Here is a 15034-nt window from a genome sequence, read left to right on the forward strand (position 1 = left end):
CTTTGCCTTGCAGTTTCAAAATAGCTTGAGGGGTCCTCAAAACTGAGAAAGATATGGATTTACGTTCCTAGGAAATATGTAAAATGAATAGTATTGTCATTGCTCCTCTAGCTGACTCAAGGATCATCACCAACAGAAAGAGCTCCCTCTTCTTGGGGACTTTCTGTCTGTCTCAGTCAGTCCATCCAAGCTGGGGTAGAGAGAAGTAACCCACTGGCTTGTTCTTTTCCCAAAGGAAAGAACTGAGTCTGAGGTTTCTTCCCCAAAATATGCTCTGTGTTTGGGCTTTTCTTCTGGAGATATGAATGGGCATATGATGCTCCATTTGTACTCTGGCCAAGACATGTGTTATCTCCTCAGACTCAAAACCATCCACAACCTTGACTTTATTAGCAAAATTAACAAATGGAGCTAACCAAGAGCAGCCTTCTCAGTATCTAGGAAGGAAAGAATAGGTCAGCACGAGGGAGTTAAAGGCAGAAAAGATACCATAAATAGGGCAGGCTTTGACGCAGATGTGGGTTCAAATTCTGGCTCTAGCACTCACCAGCTATTCGGCCTTGCACAGTCTACTCAGCTTCTATGAGCCAATTTCCTTATCCATAAAACAAGACCACTTGCACCTACCTTGAAGGATGGTCACAATGACTTGCAATAATGATGCAAAGGGCTCTATATCTGGCACATAGAATAAATAAGAGGTACACACTTTCATGTCCATTTCCTGAAGTTTATGGTAGGGGGATATCCCAGGAACATTGAGAGAAACATTAGTCTTTATGGATATGTTTTAAATTTCAATAATGCAATTCTTGCGTATTTGAATCTTGCCAATTAGGCCCAAGTGAAGGGAAACCAATTGCAACTGGAAAAAATAATTATGAAATATTTAAATGCATGTAATTTTATTAGTCTCACGTATGAAGAGAGATTTTTTAAAAATCAATGAAATTTGAAAACTTGAGCTACAGGCATATTTTGTGTAAAGAGCAGACTCCTACTATCTAAGATTCGGTCACCCCCATCTATTAAATAGACTCCATCTATTAAAAAAGATAATACTTACACCATTGGGCCTATTTGTACGTTGAGTGTGGTATTTTAAACCACTGAAAGGTATTACCTATCATGTAAGTGTACACAAATTAATTAAAGTTTCAATTATGATTAACTATATCCTGATAAGGGACCTGAACCTGCTCTGAACAGGCAAAAATTCTGTGTAATCATTAATTTACATGTAGAAAACAGATGGAGGAACCCTGAAAGGGTATGTCTCCTTGGCACACCAAACAAAGCCATTGCCATATTATAGCTTATAGCATGTAAACCTTCATTTCTGAGAAAGTACAAATTATACTGGCCTGAGGCCCAGCCTTGTCCGAGTATCACAAATTCCAAATTAATTAGGTCCAGCCATCTTTCTGAGAATGCCTGCACCCTTCCCCCGCCATAGCTGGCAGGCCTCCATGAACATCCAGATGCCACCTTCTAGAGAATAAAACACCAGCTATTAACTACCACCTCACCATCCCTCCCCACTTATCCTCTCTGGGAGGTGACAAACACAGGGATTGGCAGGAGCAGTGGTTTCCACCTTGGCTGATGGCTGGGGATGCTGTGGGGCTTTTCAAACACTGATGCCTGGCCCAGCGCAGGAGGTGCTGATTCAGTGGCTGGAGTGTAGCCTCTACACTGGGATTTTTTAAAAGCTCTCCAGGTGATTCTAATGTGCAGCCTCCATAGGAAGCCACACACTAAATCACAGTGACTGAGGTGACTGAGGGAAGGCCAGGCCCACCATGGATAACAAACCAGGTACAGAACATCAGGGGCCTTCTCCCCCAGCTTCTGGAGCTTTCCAGAGTTGTATCCACCTACCACTCTCAGGGTCTGCTGCTGTAAGAGTCTCCAGCTCGGTAGATAGCACCTCTGTCCACCTGCTGCCAAGGCAAGAACCCAGGCTGCCAGCTGTTCAGGCAACAACGAAGTCCTCTTCACTTGCACTCCTGGGTCTCTCTCACATCTCCCCTCTCCTCTGCCATGGGTCAGGCCTCCACAGTTTCTCCTCACAACATGGCCACATGCTCTAACCAGCCTCCCTGCCTCCCCTGAGCCCTGCCCTGGCTGTTCACACTGCCTCAATAGTGACCTTCTAAAGGGATGTTCTGGTCACATCATCCCCCTGCTTAAAATGCTGGAGGGGCTCCCAGGTCAAGGCCAAGCCCACCAGCCCAGCTCACAGGACCTCTGTGCCGCAGCACCTGCTGAGCCTTGTAGTCCCCTTATGGCTACACTCTAGCTTACGTGTTCCATTCGAGCCACCAATGAACTACGTTTTAATCCTTCAGCAGCCCATGCTCTCTTCGTTCTCTGAAACTCTGTCCGTGCTATTCCTTCTGTGCCTGAAACACTCCTCCTCACCCTTCTTTTGCTAACATTTACTCCCCTATCAAATCCCAGTTTAGACACTTCTTCTCATGGGAAGCCTTCCTTGTCTCCAATCCCTCTGCACTTGAGGCACCGCTGCTGTGTGATCTGCAGCCCCTGGGCTGCCGGAACAGAGCACTGAACTGCTCACACTATAGAAGCTGGCTACTCCTCTGCAACTCAGCCACACAGATGGCAGTCCCTAGGGCCAGGGGCTGGGTGGCCTCACTGCCAAACCTCAGCACAGCATTCATTTGGCACCAGGTACTCTAACATCTACTGAACAAATAAGACAACGATCCAACTTCTGCTGGTTTTGTATGCCAGTATCTTGCACTGCAGCTCTGCAACTTCTTCCCCTTTGTCTCAAAACTGATGGTACTGTGACCTGGAGGTTTCTGAGGAGGGTAAAATAGATAACTCCCTTTTAATGACTAACTGGGGCAGTAACAGCAAACTGGAAACCAATGGGGATGGCAATGGAAGGTCTCAGAGGGATCAACCAGGTTCCATAGGAGGAGGACAGGTAGACCTCTGCCCAATGGCCCCACCCCACATCCCCTAATGCCCTGAGTCTCCTCAGGGACCAAGAGGACTTCATGATTTGGAACACCACAGCTGAGCCAAAATCTGATACAAGATTTAGGACTTGCATCAAATCAAAGCCCAAATCAAAACATCAAAGTAATAGTAATATTAATAGTAATCGTCGTAGTAATAACAGCAGCTACCACTTTTTTTTTTTTTTAAGAGACAGGGTCTTGCTGTCACTTAGGCTGAAGTGCAGTGGCACAATTGTAGGTCACTGTAACCTGGAACTCCTGAGCTCAAGTGATCCTCCTGCCTCATCCTCCCAAGTAGTTAAGACTACAGGTATATACCACCATGCCCAGCCAATTTTTAATTTTTTTTTTTTTAGAGATAGGGTCTTGCTATATTGCCCTGGCTGGTCTTGAACTCCTAGCCTCATGTGATCCTCCTGCCTCAGTCTCCCAAAGTGCTGGGATTACAGGCATGAGCAACTCTTGCAATAACCATCTGAGACAAGCATCTCAATGTTATAGTTGTGGAAACTGAAGCTTAGAGAGAGAAAAGTACTATACAAGTTCCCACAGCTAGTGAGAAGCAGAACCAGGATTTGAACTCCATTTTTGCCTGACTTCAAAGATCATGCTGTAACCACTATGTACTACTGCTTCAATTGTTGCAGGAAGTCAGGGACCGCAGAGGGACCGACTGAAGTCGCGGCATCAGCAGCATCAATGTGAACACCAGAGACCCTGGAGAGAAGGCATGGGGCTGCCTGCCCTGTGGAGATGCACCATGATACAGGAGATACCAAGAAATGGGAGGTGAGAGCACAGATCAGAGGCCTCTCAAGAGATTCTCACTACTACTACCACCAGGACTCTCATTATGTCTGAAGCCTCAGTTTTCCTATCTGTGAAATGGGGGATGAAAACACCTGCCTCACAAGGTCTCTAAGTAAGTGGACAGCAGGTCTATCTATCGTGTGTCTGCCCCAAGAAAGCAGGCAGGACACCTTGGATTCCTGATCCACCCCTACCCTCAGGCCCAGCCTCACTAAGATGGTTTTCTGGGAAGAATCATGGCCTTCGGCCCCAAAGATAGCAGCCTCAAGCGCAGGCTGGCACGAGATGCACAGGAGTCTCCTGCCTTTGTGTGCCCTGAACTGAGCACTCACACCTGTTTACCACCAGCACCCCTGGTGGCCCTGTGCAAAGTGAAACATCCAACACCAACATCAAAGCACCACGCAGAGGATGTAGTGGCTTTAGCATCAATCATCTCTCTGGAAAACTACGGCTGCAGGCTTGGCATGAAGTTTTCTTTAGCTGCAAAGTGAGGGCTGCTATGGCTTCTCCCAGCCCTGCCATTCAGCAGCTTCTCTTCCAAGGAACATCTGGGAAAGAAAGCAATAAAACTCCTTTCAGTGTGTCCCTAAGACTGTCCTAGCTGCCACCTTGCAGCCCTGTGTCCTGAGGCTCCAGTCTTTGGATCAACTTATACAGCAAATACTCCTCACAAAAGTCCCAGAAATAAATTCAGTCCAAGTCTTTGTCTACTCCAAGCCTGTGCCGTCTTGATCTGATAATTCTTCTTTGAAATTTGCAGTTTTGGAAGTGACATTTTCCCCATGGTAAGAGGTAACCAGAGTAGGCAAGCCTGCCACAAAGGGACCCACATTCCTGAGCCACAGTTTTCCTGTAAAATCACCAACAAGGCTTCCATGGAGAAGAGCAGGCATCCCCTCTCTGAGCAACAGCCACTGCTGACACCAGGGCCCACCACGTGGGTAGAACAGTCCTCTGAGATTGACTGGAGGCTCTCCACAGAACCCACACTCCCAAAGGCTGCAGGGTCAAGGAGACCTGAGCCACCCTGCCTGTTACCCAACAGGCCCTGATGCAACTCTGTAATTGTTTTAACACAATTTCTCCTCCCCAGTACTGACGGAAAGATGCCTGATAGAAACAGATGACCACAAGGCACTTCAGCCAGGCTCCACTCTTCATAACTTGTTCAGCTGGCCCCTTGGACAGAGAGATGATGTACTGATGTCATGTGGACAAGATGGATGGTCCAGAGAACCTACAAGAGAATTGTCTTTAGGACAAGAGTAATGCACATGAGTCCCCAGATAGTAGTCCGGACCCCACTATTGGGGATCCATGTACTAGTCTACGCCATGAACAACTGGTGGTCCTGCTTCCCCCCAGGGGGAATGCTATGATCTTGTCCCACTTATTTAGGGCCTGGGCACCCACAGAAACAGAGTGAGGCTAAGGCTAGGAAAGAAATGGAGATCAAAGGCTCTAGGACCTCAATGCCCAATGACACATCCAGATTTAACCTATAAGCATTGGGGAGCCCCTGGAGGGCTTATTTGGAGGGTGACCCCACGAAACTCGTATTTTCTAAAGCATACTCCACTCTCTCTGTGTGGGACAAATTAGAGGGAGCCCAGCTGAAACTAAGGACACCAGTGAAGACTAACAACTGCCCTCACCCTCATGAAACCCATGGTCTAGCCAGAGGAGAAGTAACAAGAAATGTAAGCAGATTAAGCATATGACCTGGTAACTATCACTTAGAAAAATTAGCTATGGGTACACAGAGGAAGAAGCCACAAATTATTCCAGAGAACCAGGGAAGATTCTACTGAGGAAGGACCACTGAGGCTAGCTCTTGAAGGACAGTTTTCCAGAGGAGGAACACATAGTGGTGCGAGAGAGGACATTGCATTCAGGGGATCTGGCAGGTGCACGAGCATGCAGTCTTTGCCGCAGCAGCTCTAAGCTACGACAAAAGGCCATGAAGCATGAGCCCAGGTGCAACGACAGAGAAGAGACAACGGCAGACACTGGCAGCTCTACTCAGGGTCTCCTGCACCTCTCAGTCTGCCCTTTGCTCTGTCACTAGGAAACTCTGTAGCTACTGCAGCTGGCTGCCAGGGATAATGCATATGATAATTACAATCCCTCCACTTTAGCTGGAAGGCTGAGCCATGACACTGTGTCTATGCCACCCAAGGGACAAGAAGCAAGCCCACACCCTGACTCTTCCAATCCAGCAGCAAGTTTTGCCACCTGTTATGGACATGTGTGAGTCATTAGGAAGCATAATTAAAACCAACTAGTCTTCTGCCTGCCCTCTTTCCCTCCTAAAGAGAAATACTGAGCTTTCTGTACCTTTCCTTTGTTAAATAATTAAATGTCTTTCCCTCTGAAGGTGAGCCCATAGGGCCATGGAGGTACCCCCCCACAGCCAGGGATCATGATTCCTGGCCTCTGGCTGTCACTCAAACTTTGAAAGGTCCCATTCTAGTTTGCAGGGGACTGGAGAAGGGGAAGAGGAACAACCAGGGTCCCCTGATTCCCATCTTTTAAAATAAAACCTCTCCAGGGTAAAATTATCAGGTAAGATCATTTATATGATAAAAAAAAATACACATCAACAAGGACATATTTATTTCTTGTAGGGAGCACTCAGCTGGCAGAAACCATGGAATACTTTCATGTTTTCTTTTCATTTATTATTTGGAGAAACAATAGGAATGTTAATAACATTGCAAGTCCCTTCCAGTCCTAACATTCTGTGATTCTAAACATGTCAAATGATAAATCAAATATGCCGAAAAGCTCTGTGTAAATAAAGTAGGAGCAATTTTCAGACTCGCAAGGACTGGAATGCACTGAAAGAATTCAAGGCAGACTGAAGCAATAAGCTGCTTTTGCTTTTCTTTTCATTTTTGCTTCCAAATTGTAAGGACCTAACACGAACACAAACAGTAATGATGTCCTAGATCTTTAAAAACCCCTTTCCTGTTAAATAACTTATGAATATTAAAGAAAGATTCCAGTCGGATTTTTCTCATGATGCCCAGAACTACTAAAACAGAATCTCTTGAACAAATTACCAAGACCAAATCCTTTGGCAAAATTATGTTCTCTTGCAAGTTGAAGACTCTTAGGGGAAAGTTACATAGGAAGACATCAGAAGAAAACAGAAAAACAATAAGAAAGAAGGCTAAAGATGCCACAGTGATTACTTCATCCACCTCATAAACACAGCCCCAGTGCACCAATCCCCTCCTCCCAGGGCTCAGAGGCCTGCAAAGGAAGAACAGCCACCTCCACCAACGTGCTGGAAGCCTCAACCATCCTTACCTAGTGCCCGTGATCCACTGTAAGAAGAAGAGAAGGGAATACAGAAAAGGATTAGAGAAAAATCAAAATGGTAACAATGGTTATGGGAAAATGAAGGGTTTCTTCCTGTTTCTACTTTACTACTTTTCACTTAAAACACGGATTACTTCTTAAATTCATATATTGTCTATATATTCATTCATTTATTTATTATTTCAATCATTGACTCATTCATTTAAAGTCCTCTGGAGTAGGTATAAGGAAGACAGCATCACCCTAACATTATAATCTGGGAAACTGTACCCCAGAAAAGTAAAATCATTTTTACATGAATTCACACAGCACTAAAATCTGCAGTATAAAGTCCATGTACACCAGTGGCATAGACTCTGAGAAAAGTATCTACATCCCAGACGTGAGAAGTAAAAATGAAGAGTTTCTTGGGCCATGATCATGGATAAAGTCCAGGAATGTTTCCAGGCAGCTGAATAGAACCACAAACCCTTATAATTAGCCTGTTTCTGGGATGGCAAATAGTGTCACCCATTCATTTATTTCTTTTGTCCTGGCATTTCTGCTACCCTATTAAGAAATGAAAGATCTGAAATAAGCAAGGAGTGACCTTCAGCTCACCCACCAACACATAGCCCATGGCCCATGCCAGAAATATGCAGGAGAAAGCCCCAGAAATCATGTTTACCCACAAGGCAGTGACAGCTCCTACAAAATATCCAAATTGTGGTTCGATTTATTCAAGCATTCGGGGCTGAGCTCTCTCATCTAATTTATCAGCGAGACACACAAGTCACAGCTAGAACTGAAGGCACCTTGTCAGGGCTGCCTGCTGGCATTATTTGGGAACAGCGCTGTGTGGGTTATTGTCGAGCTGCCCATCACAGCCTCGGATGTCCGTTTCTCACACCTCTGTTTACAAAACTCAGCTCTCAGCCCAGCCTGGAGCTAAAATCAACAGTTCTGCTTCCTGGTCTAAAACATGAAATATATAAACAGCTATGGCAGTTTTTTAACTGGTAACTTTTCTTGATGTTTCTATTGCCATTGCCTAAGTGACTCTGGACAAACATTTAACCTTCCTAGGCTTCAGTTTCCTCATCTGAAAACGAAGGCAATGGTGCCTCCTCTGTCGGGGTTAACGGGAGGATTATTTGAGACTTATATGCCAAACACCCAGCACATAGGATGCACCAAGAAATGGTGACTATATTTTGTAGTTGACCCCAGTATATCCTCTGTCTTAAGCTGATAACAGAGTTTTCAAACTTTACCATCAGTTTCCTCTGGATTAGTATATTTGTGATACTGCCATTACGACTCTGAGGAGATTTTTAAAAATCAAATCTGGGTGATAGCTGCATTGGAAAAGCGGCAGCCACTGCTCTGTGCAAAAGTGTAAATAAAATGCCACTTAAGTAATCACATTACTCACAGCTTAACACATGTGGCTCGGAGCTGCAAGCAAACATGCATGTGTGATGGATTTCTCATTATCTATTGACTGCCACTGCAGTCCATCCAGCTGTCTGCAGGCGTCCTGCCTGGGAACGTCTACATCAGCTCCTGATGGGCCCACACTCCTGCTATCAGTGGGAACAGACCCAGCAGGAAGGAGGTGATGCCTTCATAATAAGGTGATAATGCAAACAGAAATGTTTGTTTGGAGAAAAGCTGCCAGGTTCTAAGTCAGCCATTAAAAGTCCCTTCTTTAGCTTCCAAATGATGCTGGGACTCCCCAACATCATTTGGGCCAGAGGAAATCTCTAGTTTCTTCCTCCCATGGAGGAGACTCAGCCATGGAGAGACTCGGCCTCCTCAGAGGCTATGGTATCATCCACTTTTGACTCAGCAGTGCCTAGTGCCAGACCAAGCACCAAAGGAGAAAACCCAGAAATACTGCACTAGACTCCAGCTCCTCTCTGAAGTGGGCTCTAAAATCCCAAGGGTTCCCATTTGACTAAAGCTGCCCAGAAAAGTGCCAAGAACTGACTGCAGATGCATTAGGTGCGTAGACCTTTTACGCTCTGGATAGATACAGAACTCATGAAAAAGCCACTTCACAATCCAACTGCAAGTGTGCAGTGCAGATGTGGGCATCTACAGGGGCACAGGCTGGGATGCCCTCAGGTAAGGATGTGAGGCTCAGTTCCTCATGTTAAATCTGATCCACTGAGGCACCTGCCACATTTCCTTGGGGACGGGGCTCCCTCCAAGTGGGTGGGTACCTTTTTTTTTTTTTAGATGGAATCACTCTGTCACCCAGGCTGGAGTGCAGTGGCACAATCTTGGCTCACTGCAAGCTCCACCTCCCAGGTTCATGCCATTCTCCTGCCTCAGCCTCCTGAGTAGCTGGGACTACAGGCGCCCGCCACCACGCTCAGCTAATTTGTGTGTGTGTGTGTGTGTTTAGTAGAGACGGGGTTTCACCATGTTAGCCAGGATGGTCTTGATCTCCTGACCTCATGATCCACCCGCCTCAGCCTCCCAGAGTGCTGGGATTACAGACATGAGCCATCACACCTGGCCCCCAAGTGGGTATCTTTGATTAGGGTAAGGCTTATCCTTGGAGACTCTACCTGCTTTACCTCTACCTCGCAGTGGGGCTTCTGTGTCCTCATGATCTTCTTCCCTACCTTTGCTCCTCAACACTTGCTCCTGGATCCTTCCTCAGAATCCGATAAAGAGACTATAACAGCTCCCAGATCACTCACATGTTACGAGGGATCCAAGCCTAAAGTGACAAACTTCTACCAGAGTGTCTGCATCCTGAATTTATGGCATGCCTGTCAGCCTCAGTCAGGAAAGGATGAAAGGTGAGACACTTATGAACTAGCAGAGACCCGGCGTGGTAGCTCAGGCCTGTAATTCCAGCAGGCCGAGGTGGGCAGATCACTTGAGGCCAGGAGATTGAGACCAGCCTGGCCAACACAGTGAAACCCTGTCTCTACCAAAAAATACAAAAATTAGCCAGGTGTGGTGATGTGCACCCGTAGTCCCAGCTTCTTGGGAGGCTGAGACAGGAGAACCACTTGAACCCAGGAGGTGGAGGTTGAAGTGAGCCGAGATCATGCCACTGCACTCCAGTCTGGGTGACAGAGTAAAACGCTGTCTCAAAAACAAAACAAAACAAAACAAAAAGAACTAGTGTAGAGGTAAAAGGGAATGAAAATATTCTGCAAATAGCATTCAAGGAAGAGACAGTGACCAAGAAAACGAGCATAGTCAATGTGAAAATATTTTCTACTACAGACCTGAAATAGACCCAGTGGGCAGCAGAGCAAGGACCAAAGTCCTAGGGGAGGTAATGGTACCTTGCCATTTTCTAAGGGGAAATCAAGAAACTGCAACTTGAGCCTGTGTTCCACCTACAATGGGAAGCAAATGAATGTTTACTGAGCATCCATGGCCTGCCAAGCACCACGCTCTGCGCTTTACATAGATTATTCCACAATATCATCACAATGACTTTGCAAGCATAGTGGTGGCCTCTACATTTTGCAGCTGAGGAAACTATGGCTCAGTTACATAACCTGTTCCAGGTGACACAAGGCAGGAAACACAAGAGCCAGCATTCAAATCTGGCTCTGTCCAACTGCTCCTTCTGTGCACCACGATAGCCTACCACCCCAAATTGGCTACAGGTTCCACCAAGTTCTAGACTATCAGCTCCCAAAGGGTGAACTCTGCTGCACCCAACTCAGACTCATGCAACTAGCAGAGACTCAGAACAGGTATTAGTTGAATAAAAGCTGCTACATGGAGAAATTATGACTCCTCTTGGCAACTAACATCCTTTTGAAGGAAAAGGACCACCCTTGATAAAGCCCAGGGAAACTGAGCTTTCTGTGCCGAAATATGAGCGAACACAGGGAGTAGAGAGGGAAGAAGAACTGAAATCCTAAGAGACATCTGGAAGAAAGGGGACGGAAGGACGAGGAAGGTGCTGGGCCTGGCTCTGCACTACAGTCAGATCAGGAGAAAGCCAGTCAATGGAAAGGGCCCTCAGGTGGCGGAGTGACCTCATGAAAGGAGAAAATACACGTTTAATTACAAATTTTGAGAGTGTCTGTTGTGGAGTGTATAAGGTTAAGACCCATCTCAGCCTCCTAAGTAGCTGGGACTACAGGTACACATCACCACACCTGGCTAATTTTGTATTTTTTGGTGGAGACAGGGTTTCACTGTGTTGGCCAGGCTGGTCTCAACCTCCTGACCTCAAGTGATCTGCCCACCTTGGCCTCCCATAGTGCTGAATTACAGGCCTGAGCCACTGTGCCTGGTCTCTGCTAGTTCTTAAGTGTCCTCCCAAAATATTTAGTGAATTCCACTGGGCTCACTAACACCTGTGTGCAAATGATTCCTCTTTGAGAAAGGAGGGGTAGGTTCAAAGAAGTGGCAAGTTCTGTAACTTAAGGGAAGTTCTGGGAACTACAGGATGATGGAACAGCTGGCCCCACGCCAACCTCGCTATGACACTGGACCTCTGCATGGCTCCTGGGTAGAGATGGGCAGTGGGCAGAGGATAAAGCAGGAGTCTTGCTGATACAGCATTTGTTTACACAGGTTCCGGGGAGGGCCAGTTTTCAATGTATGGAGACCAACTCGCTAATGTGCATCAGCCTACAGTCCGATATGTGAATTGCCCCAGACTAAACTGCCTCTGTCCCCAGCAGCAGCACAAGCACAGATCGGACCCAACAGCCAAGCAGGTTACTGGCAGACACACACACGTTAAGAAACCTGGGGCCTGCTTCACTAAAATTAGATGCAAATTTGATTTTGGTCATTGCTTGCCTTCCTGCTGGTCTTTGCATTCTTCTTCCACACAATGATTATACCTGATGACAGAACTGGAGAAAATATTAAATAAATTATGAACACATGCTCAACCACAGCAACACAGACCTTTTGCGCTTATTAACATTGTCTCTCTGCTCTTTAGAGGACCACATTATTCCTGAATCTTTCACAGCTAAAATCTACCTGGGAACATAAATCTCCCTCACCATAATGTGAATAAGTCCCCTAACAGCAGCAGCAGTTCATTACCAAACCATTTTGGGTTATATTTCTCCAAGAAAATAAATAACCAGTTTAAAGACCATCAGAAAAATGGCCCACTCATATTCAGCTTAAACATAGTTATTTATTAGAAATTATCAAGAGCCACTCACATCTGTGGTAACTATGAGCACAGAAGGTCCTCAGTGAGGTTTCCACTTAAAGATAGGAAAAAGACACGAAACAGGGGCAGCCGTGGCATTCCATTTTGAATAGCTCTGCATTTCAGGCTCGCTTTGACCTTTGTGTGTGATCTTGGTAATGGAAGCCTTTGCACCAGTTCTTCAGGCATGGAAGAGCCCTAGGGAGATATGTGTAAGAGGGGAGAATACCACATGCAGAGCCACTACTCTGTGCCAGGCAGGGCTCACCCTCCAAAGTGGGGGTCAGCACAATGCTTTTTTTTTTTTTCTATAAAGGGCCAAATAGTAAATAGTTTAGGTTTTGCAGGCCATATACAGACCCTGTCACACATTCGTCTTCTTTTTAACCCCTCCTTTAAAAATCATTCTAAACAAGATGGTCTCAGCTGGAGCAGGCTGTAGGCTGAGTTTGTCCATCCTGCTCTAAATAGACTACATCTCTTAATGTTCTTCACCACCCTAGGTGGCCGATGCTGTTTTTACCATTTTAAAGATAAAGGCAATGAGGTGCAGAGATGTTAGGGAACCTGCTTGAGTTCACACACTTGGCTAAGTGTCAAAGTACAAAGCCAGGCGGGATCTAAATCTAGGTCCATTCGTTTTTAAAGGTCAGACACTTCCCACTATATCACATGGCCTCAAAAACATTCTAAATTTGGCAATTCTCTTCTCAGAAGAGTGAATTTATACTATGAGTAAGAAGGGATGTAGGGAACGAATGTTTCTTGAACATCTATGTGTTGCCCTTGCCCTGAGTCCACAGGGCTGCCATGGATGGTTGTATAGGTCACTCACTGCACAAGAATGCCAGGTCAGGAAACTAACGAAGGCTGAAATTCCATCTGCACTGCACACAGTAACCAAGCACCCTGGAGCAGGTCTGCACTCACCCAGAGGGGCCCTTCCTTCTATTTCTTACTAGGGCCATGGTGGCTGCAGCAGCCCTGTTAGTGTACCTCCCAGGGAGGCAGAATGAGGGAGGACCAGCCTCACCAAAATCCAGGGGAAACTGCAGCCTAGAACAGCAAAGGGAGATAGAATAGAGTCTGAGTGTATCAAATCGCAGAGCAGGTGAGTGGTGGGTGAAGCCAGTGACAGGGACCCAAGTACCAAGTCTCGGCCACAAAGAGAACCAAGTCCCCCCCCCCCCCCCAACAACCTTAGGATAGAATTTTCCAGTAAGAAGACAAACAGACCACTGTTTCACGCACAGTATGAATTAACATACGTCATTATCTCAAAAGACAACAGTGGAAAATAGGTACTTTAAAGGAAGAGTTACACAAATTCTATTCAGTTCAACAATTATTGGCTCTCTTAGTGATCACTTTACAAGAGCTTACTAAAAGGCGACAGGAGGTGCTGAAGAATTTCCCTAATTTCTTGATGTTTATATTCTACAAGTGCCATCCTTAACAAAAATACACTGTGAACCTGGAAGAAAAATAGGCAGCATCCAGGGTCACACTGCTCTTCAGCTGGTCCTGCAGGCTCCCAGCCCACAGTTCTTCAGACCACGGCCTCCAAGGTCATCACCCAAGCATTATAGGGACATACAAGTCCCCACTTGGCTGCCATGGTGCAAATTGTTTCTGCCCTAAAGCTCCCTGTCAGAAGACAGCCGGGGTCCAGTCCCAAGACCGACCGTATGTCCTGCTCATCATGCCTTTCCTCCTGGACTCAGACCTTCTGGTCATAACTTGCAGGAGGCAAACTAAACCAAACACTGCCAGAAGCGCCTCCACACAGAGGTATGCTCCTGCCTCAGGACTCGATGAGACTTCCTTGTAGTGACAGTGCTGGGAAAGGGTCCTTAAGCACCCTTGAGGCTTCTGTTCTCCCCCATCCTACCCAACTGGAAAAAAATATACTCAGAATCATCTCCCTGAGATTGCAGAGGGCAAAAATTTAGTGAAATTGATAGGGACTAGTTAACAAATGGAAGAAACTACACTTTCCATTTTTAATCTCCAACTTCAAGGACAAGATTTTCTCAGATGTCTCTAAAAGTTTCTGCAATGGTCTCTAGACAGACACTAGTGAAGAGAGAAAGCAAATTGCTCCCCGCAATTACTAAGCTCTGAACTCCCTAAACAGCCAATCTTTATGCTGCCATTGTAGTTGTGTCTATGGACGGCTGGTTCAGGCTAGGGCAATCATTCCCAGAGCCCTTCACTACTGCTAAATGCAATGTGGAAAATTACCCAGAAAACAGCTGTTTGTGCTTTAGGCAGTACCTACATGGGGAGAGAAGCAATGGGCGGGTAGAAGTCACAAGCCATAAAATTGAGAAAATACTATTTTCTAGTTAAATGCAAAGGGAAGTCCCATTGCAAGAGGTAATCAATAATCAAGAAGAAGCACAATAAGAAAAGACCCTCTGGTTAAAGAGAGAAGGGAAGCAGCAAGAGTTCCCTCCAAATGACAAATAAGTGAGCTGTAACAATCCCAGAGAGACTTAACTTCACCACTGTTACGGTCCCAAGAGCATTGATGGTGCTTCACTCAGCAACAGGGAGCCAGGCGCAGTCCTCAGCTTCTGTGTGATTTTCTCCTTCGATGCACACAACTCCACAATGTAAAGGCAGCTTCTATCTCAATTTTGGTAAAGTCTGTGGCTCAGTGCACACTGCTACTGACTTTTGAAAGAACAACTAATGGCAGCATACCTATTACTCCTTTCCAAACATAAGCCAAGAACCTAAGAGACTTGGA

General features: G+C 45.9%; 1 protein-coding gene and 1 long non-coding RNA gene across 7 annotated transcripts in view; one reads left to right on the forward strand and one right to left on the reverse strand.

Annotated features, from left to right (window-relative positions):
* Window positions 1–15034, reverse strand: part of SPOCK1 (SPARC (osteonectin), cwcv and kazal like domains proteoglycan 1) — a 515462-nt gene that overhangs the window by 295727 nt on the left and 204701 nt on the right.
* Window positions 6473–11176, forward strand: LOC144341555 (uncharacterized). Its single transcript, XR_013418563.1, has 2 exons — window positions 6473–9389; window positions 10266–11176. It is a non-coding gene; the product is annotated as an uncharacterized LOC144341555 (long non-coding RNA).

The sequence above is a fragment of the Macaca mulatta genome, chromosome 6 (genome assembly GCF_049350105.2).
Source record: "Macaca mulatta isolate MMU2019108-1 chromosome 6, T2T-MMU8v2.0, whole genome shotgun sequence".
Lineage (NCBI taxonomy): Eukaryota > Metazoa > Chordata > Mammalia > Primates > Cercopithecidae > Macaca > Macaca mulatta.